This window comes from Olea europaea, chromosome 15 (assembly GCF_002742605.1).
Source record: "Olea europaea var. sylvestris chromosome 15, O_europaea_v1, whole genome shotgun sequence".
Lineage (NCBI taxonomy): Eukaryota > Viridiplantae > Streptophyta > Magnoliopsida > Lamiales > Oleaceae > Olea > Olea europaea.
The window spans coordinates 4693466-4705764 of record NC_036251.1 but is presented as its reverse complement, the minus strand read 5'-3'; positions in this window follow the sequence as shown (position 1 = coordinate 4705764).

Genomic DNA, 12299 nt, shown 5'->3' with positions numbered 1-12299 from the left:
AACAAAATGACATTTAAGTCGTTATGACAAAATATAACTACTGCTTTACATAACGATGTGGATTTCGTTTCTCAATCCCAAAACGATATTGATATCGTTCCAGTATGAAAAACGGACTGATTCACATTAATATATTGAAATCGTTACTGAGATATAAAACAATATTGATGTCATTCCAGTATGAAACAAAATTACAGCGACGTTGATATCGTTTTTTATACGAGAAACATTAATATCATTTTATATCAAACTACGAAATAAAATAATGACATCAATATTGTTTTGGTAGAATTTTAACGTCTTTGAAGTTGTTATAGCATGAAACATAACTAAAACGATTTTGATAATATTGTTTCTTTTCATACATAACGACAATGAAATCGTTCTGAATGAAATAGTTAGAATAACATAATGACATTAAAATCGTTCGAGTCTATTATTTTGGACATTGAAAGTGATACGACGTCAATCCTATAAATTACGAATCATAAGGACTTCAATATCATTGTGTGAATCAGTAAAGCACTAGTGTATTTGTATCGAAACGATATGCATATCGTTTTATATCTTGGGAGCTATTTAAATATCGTTGAAGCATTATAATTTTCGTACAGGAACAATTTCCATATCATTTTGTACCTCAGTAACGATTTCACTGTCGTCATGTTAAAAATTAGAATTTTTGTACTGGAACAATTTCAATACCTTTTTTGTGTATCAAAAACTATTTAAATGCCATTATGTTAAGCATTACAGTTGTTTTACTAGAACGATATTAATATAAATTATAATGATATTTGTGTGTTTCAGAAAAATAATATGATACGAAAGTCGTTGGCTTATAATGAAAAAAATCAATGTAAAAATGACTTTAATTTTGTTCCATTAACACAAGCAATAACATAAAAGCAACATGATGATTTTAGTGTCGTTCCAATATAACACGATTAATAGTATAATGACTACAAAATGTAATAAATCATCTGGGGCTTTCAATAAATACAAAATGATAAAGCTACATCATTTTTACAAGAGTTGACATCTCCATTTTGTATAGAATTTTATCAACCTTTAGCACCTCTTCGACTTTATCATAAAAGTCCAAATAAGAAATTATGTTCGAAACAAGATTAGGCATTATTTTTCCTTTGCGATTCTCTGCATATTTTCGTTTCCAAACACCTTCAACTAACTACTTATATTCAACTAGATAACAAATTGAATCTATAACATATTCATGGTGTCGATAACTGCAATTCAAAATAAAAATTTTAAAATCTCATCAAATATCAAATTCGTACAATATTAATAACAAGATGTATGTCATCATTGGTTGCAGAAAACAATCTGTAGGTCATTCTGGACAGAAAAAAATGAAATGTATATTTCATAGTAGAAGAACAAATAGAATAACCAAACATGTATTTCACTTAAAAATAAGGGGTAATAAGAATAGATCGAAAAAAAAACCCATATTAAAGCTCTAATTTAACGATAAAATGGATTCAAAGTCATTATTGACAAATGAACATCATAAACACAAATCATAATAGCATGAAGAAATGATTTAGAAAAATTGAAAAAGAAAGTGGCCAAAATATTGAAATTTAACTTTGCCTTATCTTCTTCTCCAAAGTCCCAACAAGAATGTTGTAAACTTTGATTATTCACTTCAACTAAATGAGTGTTTAAGGGAATGACGATGGTAGATTTTAGGATTTCATGAAGGGGAGAAGATGATGATAAGAAAAGGAGAATAATTGCATAGAAATGTTGACCTAATTGTGGAAGAATGAAAGCCAAAATTGAATTAGGGCTAAATGGAAATTGAAAGGGGAATTAGGACATTATGTCTTTTTATATAAAAGAACATTTTAGTAATTTACAAATTATTTTTTTTTTGTTATAAATGATAAGTTTATTAGGGCTTATTAATGAATGAGAATTGTATTCCTGCAGCCCTAGAAATTATTACCATTGCATTCCTAATTCTACCCTATAAATGTAGGGCTTTGTTTCTTAATAAAATACACACAAGTCTATTGACCTCTCTCTATTCTCTTCTTTTTTTCTCCATTTTTATAATACGTTATCAGCACGAAAGCAAAAATTTTCAAAGTTTAGACAATATTCATGATAGGGTTGTCAAGACACCTGCTTGATTGATAGTACAACTATATATATATTATTCTTCATATTTTTTAGACTTAACATTAATAAAAAATAATGACAATAAGATATTAGGTGTATCAAATATTGTTGATGGCTCCAAAAGAGCTTGTATTGTTTTACCAAATAATACAAATTTATATATTGAGAATACACTTTTCTAGCAAATTCAAAAGAAATTTGCTTAATTTTAAAGATATCCATGGCAATGGATATCATATTGAGACGATCAAAAAAATAATGTTGAATATCTTTGCATAACTTCTTTTCTATCTGGAAAGAACCAGATAAAAGAAAAATTTTGTACACTCTCATTTGGCATGTATTATACATTTATAAAAATGTTTGAATCAAATAATGTCACGAATCGGAAGTTCGTTGACCCAAAAAGTTTTATACTTAGGCATGATCAAGTTGGATATCCAAGAGTTATAATGATGCATCGCATAAAAACCAATTCACATAAACATCTTTTAAAGGCAAATTAGTCATTAGATATTCGACTACAATAGTCAATGTTGAATTTTTAACTTTTTTGGAAAGAATTTATGGAGATATATGTAGGTCAATACACCCACCATGTGGACAATTTCGTTATTTTATTGTATTAATAGATTCTTCTACTAGATGGTCACATGTTTGTCTATTTTTCACTATGAATGTCGCCTTTGTTGGACTATTTGCTCAAATCATAAAATTACTAGCAAAAATTCCTAGATTACTCAATCAAGACTATTCGTCTTAACAATGCTAATAAATTTAGATCAAAAGTATTTGATGATTATTGTATGTCAATTGAGATTTTAAATGAACATTCGGTTGTGCAAGTTCATACAGAAATGGTTTAAAGAAGTCATTTATTAAATGTCTACAACTTATTACTAGACCATTATTTATGAAAATAAAACTCCCAACTTCTGTTTAGGTTCATGCCATATTACACACTGTATTATTGGTTTGTATTAGATCAACTGCCTATTATCAATATTCACCTTAACAACTGGCATTCGGTCATGAACTTGATATTTCTCACATGTGGATTTTTGGTTGTGCTGTCCAAGTCCCTATTTCATTCACACGACGTTTTAAAATGGGTACCCAACGAAAACTTGAGATTTATACGGGTTTTGATTTACCATCTATTATAAGGTATCTTGAATATTTAAGAGGTTGAAAAAATTGGTCATTTACAAAGAGTTGCAAATAAATTACCTGATATATTTGTTGACATAAGAAAAATGACAAAGTCATATATACAGTAAAAAATATTTCAACAAAAATTGATGTCAATGCAGACAATCTATTATAGTAAATAAATCTCAAATACGTCAAAAGTGTGGTTAACTAGTTGGTTCAAAAGATACTATATCACGAAAAAGAAAAGTACAAGAGAAAAATCAACCAAAAACTTCAGAAAAAGTAACATTAAAAAAAATTGATCAATCAAATATTGAAAATATGGTTCCTGAAAAATTACAAGTGAATGAAAATAATGAGATTTCAATAAATTATATGTTATCTCATAAAATATGGGAATGCACTCAGTCATAAAGGCTTTAGAGAGAAATTTTAAATTTTAGAATATATGCATCGATTAGTACAATGCCCCTTATCATACACATATTCAAGCAAACCGACCTCCAATTTAAGACTTTCACCCAATTTAACCTGTTAATCTCAGACAATCCATACAAATATTTTCACACAAGGAATCCACATTCACATCCGTATTTTCCTACAACAGCAAGATCTCCCCAAACTGTACTAAATTTGGTCTACATATAATTAATTAGTATAGTTTTGGGTAAAACTTCTATGTTCAGCTAAATCAATCTATCAAATGCATGAATCAACTCATTTCATCATAATGTCAAACTCAGGTCTAGTGCATGTATAATATCAAGTTTTGCAAGTTCAACTTCAATCAGTCTAGCATGCATCCTATCCACAGTTCGCAAATCAATACCAAATCTCAAATTTAATCACCATTGTCAGTCAAACTGTCTAATCTACACAAGCACTGCCAAAAAAAAATAATATAAAAATAAATATTTAATGTTTTTTTATTTAACACACAAAAACAAATTTTTTTTTATTAAACATACGAAAACCAAAAAAACAAAGTGTTTTCCACCCCCAAACTTAAACTAGACATTGTCCTCAATATCTTAAAACATAATTAAAAATAAAGGGGACGGGGAAGAAAAAGACGAAGGTACTCCCCAGATTTTTTTTTTGTTGAATGTGGAAAGGACTATGGGTAATGGCCAGATAATCTTCTTCATCATACTTTTCTCTCGTTCTATGTTGGTTTGAGTGTTCAACGACGTCATGTTTCTGCATATGGCAATCAAATCAAACATTAGAGATCAAATAATTTAGAACGTGTGTTACTTAACCCAAACACTCGAAGTAACCAACATTAAATTTAAAGACCTTAGGGAAAACATGATCGGATGATGATACCCTATAAATTTAAACGTGCCTAAATCTAATGTAAACTAATAATCAAAACAAGTCTATATGCAATGCGATGTAGAAGACAAAATAAATAAAAGGTTTAGAAATTGGGTTGTCTCTCAACAATCGCTTAATTTATAGTATTTAGCTAAACTTTGTTGTCCTGACTACTCTATATTGTCAAGTGGCACGATTGTTTTCTCACTGGAACAGTCACCTTTCCAATAAGTTTTCAACCATTGTCCATTTACTTTGAACTTCCTTTGTTGATCCTGAGACACCACCTCCACAGCACCATGTGGAAACATAGCTACTACTGTGAATTGACCTGGCCACTAGACTTTAGCTTTCTCGAAAAAAGCTTGAGGCATGAATTGAACAGCAATACCTGCTGACCAAACTCAAACTCCTTGATGAGTGATTTACAATTATTATATTATGCCATTAAATTCATGATTTTGCTATCTTGGAGAGTATTTTAGAAATGCTAATATGTGATTTTGATATTGTTTTGTAGAACGATGGAAGTGATAAAAAAGAGTGCAAAAGAAGAAGGAAAGAAGTAAAAACGGGCGAAAATGGCAAAATCAAAAAGTATGGGGATCAAATTTCACACTTTGTAAATTAAAGGAATTGAAGATAAATAATGCATTGGAATTCAAATTTGGGCTTCAACTCCTAAATTGGACAAAGTTAATTGCTTATGGGAATTGCAAAGGAATCTGCCGGAAGTGGAAATAACAAATTGGGCCTAAATTGGACTTGTTTGGAATCAAAATCTAATCATGCTTTGGACTCCTAATTGGGCTACAACAAGGGTTTAATTGTTGAGGTATATATATACAAACACATGCAGGAAGAAAACGGAGAGAAGACAGACAGCTGGAAGGGAGGAAAAAGAGAAAAAAAAACTGCCGGCTGGTTGAAATTACTCAAACAATCACGGGAATTGCCGGCTGCTCGGGATAGATTATACACGCATCAATAACGGCTAGTGGGGGAGACAAAAACCATATAACACAGGGCTTCCTTCTGCTGGAAGAAAATATCCTCATGCATTAGAAAAGAGAGGGGAAGTGGAGAACAATTGCTGGCTGCTGGTGAATTAAAACAAGTTGCTGAATTTACCAATTCACACACTAGGTTGGTGGCTACAACTTTGGAGATACAAATCACGCAAATTGGCGGCGACCTTGGGGGAGAAAAAAAAACATTGACAACAGCTTAAGGAGGGCTGTTTCTACTGTAATATATATACATACACGCATATGAGTGGCTGGAAAAAAATTGTTGAGGGAAAACCTACAAACATTGGATGATTTCTGTGCTTATTTGGAGAAGAGAGAGCTGCCTTTTTTGCTAAGTAAATATAGATACCAGCCAACAAAAGACAGGAAAGTGAGGATTTAAGGAAACATGCAAACAGTGGTCGAAAATTGTGAATCAAGTCTGGAAAAAAATTGCAGCTGAATTGGAGTTTTTGGAAAGAATATTGGGCGGCTACTGTTGGAAATATAAGGTGGCAGCTTAGGGAATTATTGAGAGATACATACAATTAAAAGGCAGTTGCTTGGAGATTGATTTACATACCAATTAGGGGACAAAGGTGACGGCTGAATTGGGCATAAAGTTGAGAAATAAACACGCAAATTGAAGGGAATTCTGAAGAAACAGCACGGCCACGACAGATTCACTTAGGGAAAATTAATAATGCTCCGTCAATTGGTGATCTCGTTCCACTTTTATTTATTTAATTCTCGCATCATGTTTCGCTAATTCCTTTTCACGTATTGGATGATGATAAAATTGTTTAATTTTTAGTTTTAATTCGAGACTTAAGTTTTTATGTTAATCATTGCGTTGTGATTCCAATAATATGCATAATTAGATTGTTTTAATGTTTGCACACCATTAGGATAATAAGTTGTTTTTTCGTAGTGTTAGAAAACTCACGATAGGTAGAACACTATTATTGGGACACATGTACAATAAATATTAGGAATAGTATTTGTGGCGTGTGCGATCTTATATGATAATCCTAATTGTCAATGCATGTTTGCCATATGAATTCGGACTAGGAATAGGATTGTCTCGTGATAATCATAGGTTTATTATATCTTGGAAAAGAATAATAAATAAATAAATAAAAATGGAATTATCGATCGTTGCAATTGCATAAATTGAGATAATTCTTATTGGTTGCGAATTAGAACTAAGAATTGATCAATGGCGTCGGAAATCCAATATGTTTACACATTTGAATTTTTAAACCAAATTTAATTATTTTCACAAGTTTTAGTTATAAAAATTATTTAGCTATTCCCTCGATCGTCTTTTAGTTACAAATACGAATTAAATATATCAAATATACTAAAATTGATCATTATTCCCTGTGGGACGATAACTCTCTCATCACGATTATTACTTGTACAACGAACCCGTACGCTTGTGGGATTTTGACAAACACTCCTTCTCCCTTATATGCTTGACGTGCCATCTCTTGGTCTTTTCCTTGTAAATCTTTGCATTTGTTGCATTCTTATACAAATCTAAATGAAACTCATCTAGCTCATAAAGTTGTAGAACCCTCTTTTCTCCTGTTGCCCTCATATTGAAATTGAGCAAGTGTGTCGCCCAGTATCCTTTATGCTTTAACTCAACCAGCAGATGACAAGCTTTTCCAAATACCAACCGATATGGAGATATGCCAATTGGAGTCTTAAATGCTATTCTATACGCCTAAAGTACATTGTCTAGTTTCTTAGTACAATCTTTACGTGATGCATTGACTATACCTTCAATAATTTTCTTTAACTCCCTCTTGGAGATTTCCACCTGCCCACTAGTGTGAGGATGGTATGGAGTTGAAACACGATGTTTCACTTCATATTTGGCCAACAACGAAGCAAATAGGCAGTTACAAAAGTACTTTCCACTATCACTAATAATCGCCCTCGGGGTGCCATACCTCGTGAAAATATTTTTCTTCAGAAATTGAGTCACTACTTAGCCATCATTAGTTGGCAAAGCCACAGCTTCAACCCACTTAGACACGTAGTCCACTGCTACCAGTATGTATTGTTGACAGTAGGATAGGGAGAATGGTTCCATGAAGTTAATGCCCCAAACGTCGAATATTTCAACCTCCAAAATACTGTTCAAAGGCATTTCGTTCCTTCTTGAGATGTTTTCAGTCCTCTGGCACTTATTACAATGTTTCACCATATAATGGGCGTCTTTGAACAACGTAAGCCAATGAAAACCTGATTGTAGTACCTTTACTATTGTCTTGGTTGCAGCAAAATGGCTCCCATACGGTGCAGAGTGACATAATTCGAATACTTGATGATGTTCTACTTATGGCACACAAAGGCGTATTATCTGATCTGGACCTCTTCTATAAAGGATTAGATCATCCTTTAGGTCACTGAATAATTTCTTCTTTTGGTGACTCGAGTAGTATGGTGGGATGATGGAGTGGGTCAAATAATTGACATAATCGACGTACCATAGTGTAGTGATAATCTGAAAAAGCATTTCATCAGGAAAACTTCGTTGATCTCTATTGTAGGATTTGACTCATGTGATTCAAACGCGAGAAAGGTGATCTGCCACAACATTCTCATTCTCCTTTTTATCTCTAATCTCCAAATCAAATTCTTACAATAGGAGTATCCATCGAATAAGTCTTGGTTTTGCATCATTCTTGCTCATTAGATATTTTAAGGCTGAATGATCCGTATAGACAATTACTTTTGACCCAATCATATATGATCTGAATTTGTCAACGACGAACACCACTGCTAAAAGCTCTTTTCCTGTAGTAGCATAATTTATTTGAGCCTTATCCAAAGTCTTACTAGCATAACGAATAACATGAGAAATCTTCTCCTTGTGTTGACCCAACACTGCCCCTACTACATGATCACTGGCATCACACATAAGCTCAAATGGATAATCCCAGTCTGCAGGAGCCAACATTAGAGCAGAGACCAATTTTTCCTTTAAAGTGTTGAAAGCAGCCAAGCAGAAAATTGAAATGGAGTCCATTTTTCCAATAGATTGCATAATGGCTTCGAGATTTTGGAAAAGTCTTTGATGAAGCCCAGCCTGACCCAAGAAACTTCTAACTCCCTTCACTGTTACAGGTAGTTTTTCGATGACTTGTATCTTAGCTCTATCAACCTCAATACCCTATGCTGAAATCAAATGCCCTAACATAATCCCTTCCTAAACTATGAAATGACATTTTTCCTAATTTAGTACAAGGTTTGTGTCTTCACACCGCTGCAACACTTTTTCCAAATGTTCAAGGCACTCCTTAAATGATTTTCCAAATACTGAGAAATCATTCATAAACACTTTAATGATATTTCCCACCATGTTCGAGAAAATAGACATCATACAACGTTGAAAGGTGGCAAGAGCGTTGCAAAGATCGAAGAGCATCCTTGTATAAGCAAAAGTGTCATAAGGGCATGTAAAGGTCGTCTTCTTTTGATCATCCGGCGCTATAGGAATCTAGTTGTACCCTGAATAACCATCCAAGAAGTAATAGTAAGCACGTCCAACAAGTTTCTCTAGCATCTGATGAATGAAAGGAAGGAGAAAGTGATCCTTCCTCCTGGTGTTGTTGAGTTCACGATAGTCAATACAAAATTTTCAATCCATGACTGTGCGTGTCAGGATGAGTTCGTTGTTTTCATTTGGAACCACTGTGATCCCTCCCTTTTTCGGTACGACCTATCTGGACTCACCCAATGACTGTCTGATATGGGGTAGATGATCCTTGCATCCAGAAGCTTTAATACATCTTTCCTTACCACTTCCTGCATAGTCAGATTTAATCTACATTGATGCTCAATTGAAGCTTTGTAGTCCTCTTCCATTAGAATCTTATGCATGCAAAGTGAAGGGCTAATCCCTTTTACATCTGATATAGTCCATCCTATTGCTGTCTTGTGCTCCCGAAGTACCCTTTGCAACTGATCCTCCTCTGGCTCTATAAGATTGTTCGAGATAATTACTGGAAGTGAATTCTTTTCCCCCAAGTATGCATAGCGAAGATGGGTAAGCAACTGTTTGAGTTCAAGAGTTAGAGCTTGTTGTATAGATTGTAAAGGTGCTGTGGGTCTTTCACCGAGTTCCAGTCGTGGTTGCTTGAAGAATGGTGGTATGGCTGCCAAATAACGGGCATATTCTTCTGCTTCCTCCCTTTCTGATGGTAAATCCCGAGAATGCACTAAACACGCCTTAAGCGGATCTTGAGGGTGATGTAGTTTGAATGTCTCTGACACCACTTTTTTTATTATATCAATCTGCATGCAAGAATTCGGTTCACTCTGAAATCTGAAAGCTCTAAACATGTTGATTATCAGTTCGTCTTCATTTAACCTCAATATCAACTGACCATTTTGCATATCTATTAGAGCCCTTCCTGTAGCCAAAAATGGGCAACCCAATATGAGGGGACGTCCATATCTTCCTCCATATCCAGAATAATGAAGTCCATTGGGAAGATAAACTAGTCTACCTTCACCAAAATATCTTCACAAATACCTCGAGGGTGCTTGATCAACTTGTCAGCCAACTGTAGTGAAACTGTAGTCTGTTTTGCTTTCCCCAAACCTAGTTTCCTGAAAAGAGATAAATGCATTAAATTAATGCTAGCTCTTAAATCACACAGTGCTTTATTTATATATACATTACCAATTTTACAAGGAATAGTAAAACTCCTTGGATCTTTTAACATCGATGGTAACTTATGTTAGAGAATTGCGCTACACTCCTTAGTAAGCATGACTATTTCATTGTCCTCCAGTTTCCTCTTATTTGATAGAATATCTTTCATTAACTTGGCGTAGCTGGGCATTTGAGCTAAAGCTTCAACTTCTTGAACACATCCAAAAATTTCTGGAATTGCTTGTCGAGCTTATGTTTTTGTAATCTCTGTAGAAATGGGATCGGAGGAACATATGCTTTGATAGGAGCGCTTGTCTTCATTTGTGGACTGTCAAATGACTCAATTTGAATTTTCTCTATTGTTTTGTCTGATTCATCAACTTGTTCCTTGCCCCGTTGTAGGTATCTTTTCTATGACAGTTGCTGGCTGCTTTACATGTATTTCTGGTAACTGGACGCCACTACGTGTAGTGATTGCTTTAACCTGCTCCTTAGGATTTTTCTCAGTATTGATAGGCAATGTCCCTTGACCTTTACTTGATAGTGCGGCTCCCACCTGTTGTTTCAAATTCTTGATCGAGGCTTGTTGGTTCTGAAAGTTGGTTTCAGTTTTAGTAATGTATTGAGCTACCAAATCTTCCAACGATAGCTTTCTCCCTTGCTGTTGTTGCTGTTGGAAGCCTAGTGGTTTATTTTGATTATTTTCTCCTTATTCTTGTACCTAATTATTGGATAATGAAAAATTTGGATGGTTCCTCCAACCCGGATTATATGTGTTAGAGAAAGAATTATTTTGCTGTCTCTGAAAGTTCTGCGCATAACTTACTTCTTTAGACTGATTAACATGTGTAGACACCAAAGGGCAACGTGTACTAGCATGATATGCTCTACAGCCTTCGTAAATAGGTGACGATTGGTGTACCATGTTAACTGACTTAGACAGATTATTCATTTTCATTGTAAGAACTTCGATTTGATCGGCCAGTGTTGTCACTGTATCCACGTTGTGTAACCCTGATGTTTTTCTTGGAACTTTCCTATCGGTTGGCCACATCGATTGATTTTCAGCTATTTTTTTAATACAAATCATAGGCCTCATCGACATCAAGTTTCATAGCCGGTCCTCCCGCTGAAGCATCTATCATATTCCTGAACTCCTGTTTCAAACCATCGTAGAAGAGATATTGCTGAGCCTGCTTAGAAGTGTCAAGGCTGGGCCATTTTTTGAAAAAATTCTTGAACCTCTCTCATGATTTAGGATAGCTCTCAAGATCTTTTTGCTTGAAAGTGGACATCATTCTTAATTTGGTGAACTCGAGAAGGTGGAAAGAATTTCATCATGAATTTTTGAACCATATTATTCCATGATTGAATGCCTCCTGGTGGTAAACAGAGAAACCATTCTCTAGCAGCGTCCTTCAAGGTATGAGGAAATAATCTCTTTCGGAATACATCTATTGATATCCCTTTGTGACTGATCACTTCACATGACATGAGAAAAACATAAATGTGTTCATGAGGATTCTCAGTGGCTTTTCCAAAAAACATGATGTTTTGGTGATTTTGAAACAAATTGATAACATCAGGTCGAATGTGGAAATTAGGTCGTCCAAAGGGATGATATACCACAACTGGTTGTACTAGTGCAGGAATTGGATTGACATAATCTTCAACTAAGATAGGAGCTTCGTTCTGGATAGCTCTCTGTTGATTTGGCTGTGGTATTTGCTCTTGAAGTTGAACTTGATTCTGCAGTTGATTCTGATTATCAGTCATTCTCCTTGCTTGACGTTTCACTCTTCTGCGGTTTCTGAATGTCCTTTCGATTCTGTGGTCTATCGGAAAGAGATATGGCTCGTCAGGATTTTGCATAAACTAAAGTCGCCTAAAAAGTGTTAAGACACGAGAATCAAACGGTGTAATGGTAACCTAAAAACAACAACTAAAAATAAAAATAAAAATAAATATAAAATATCTAATAACTAAGA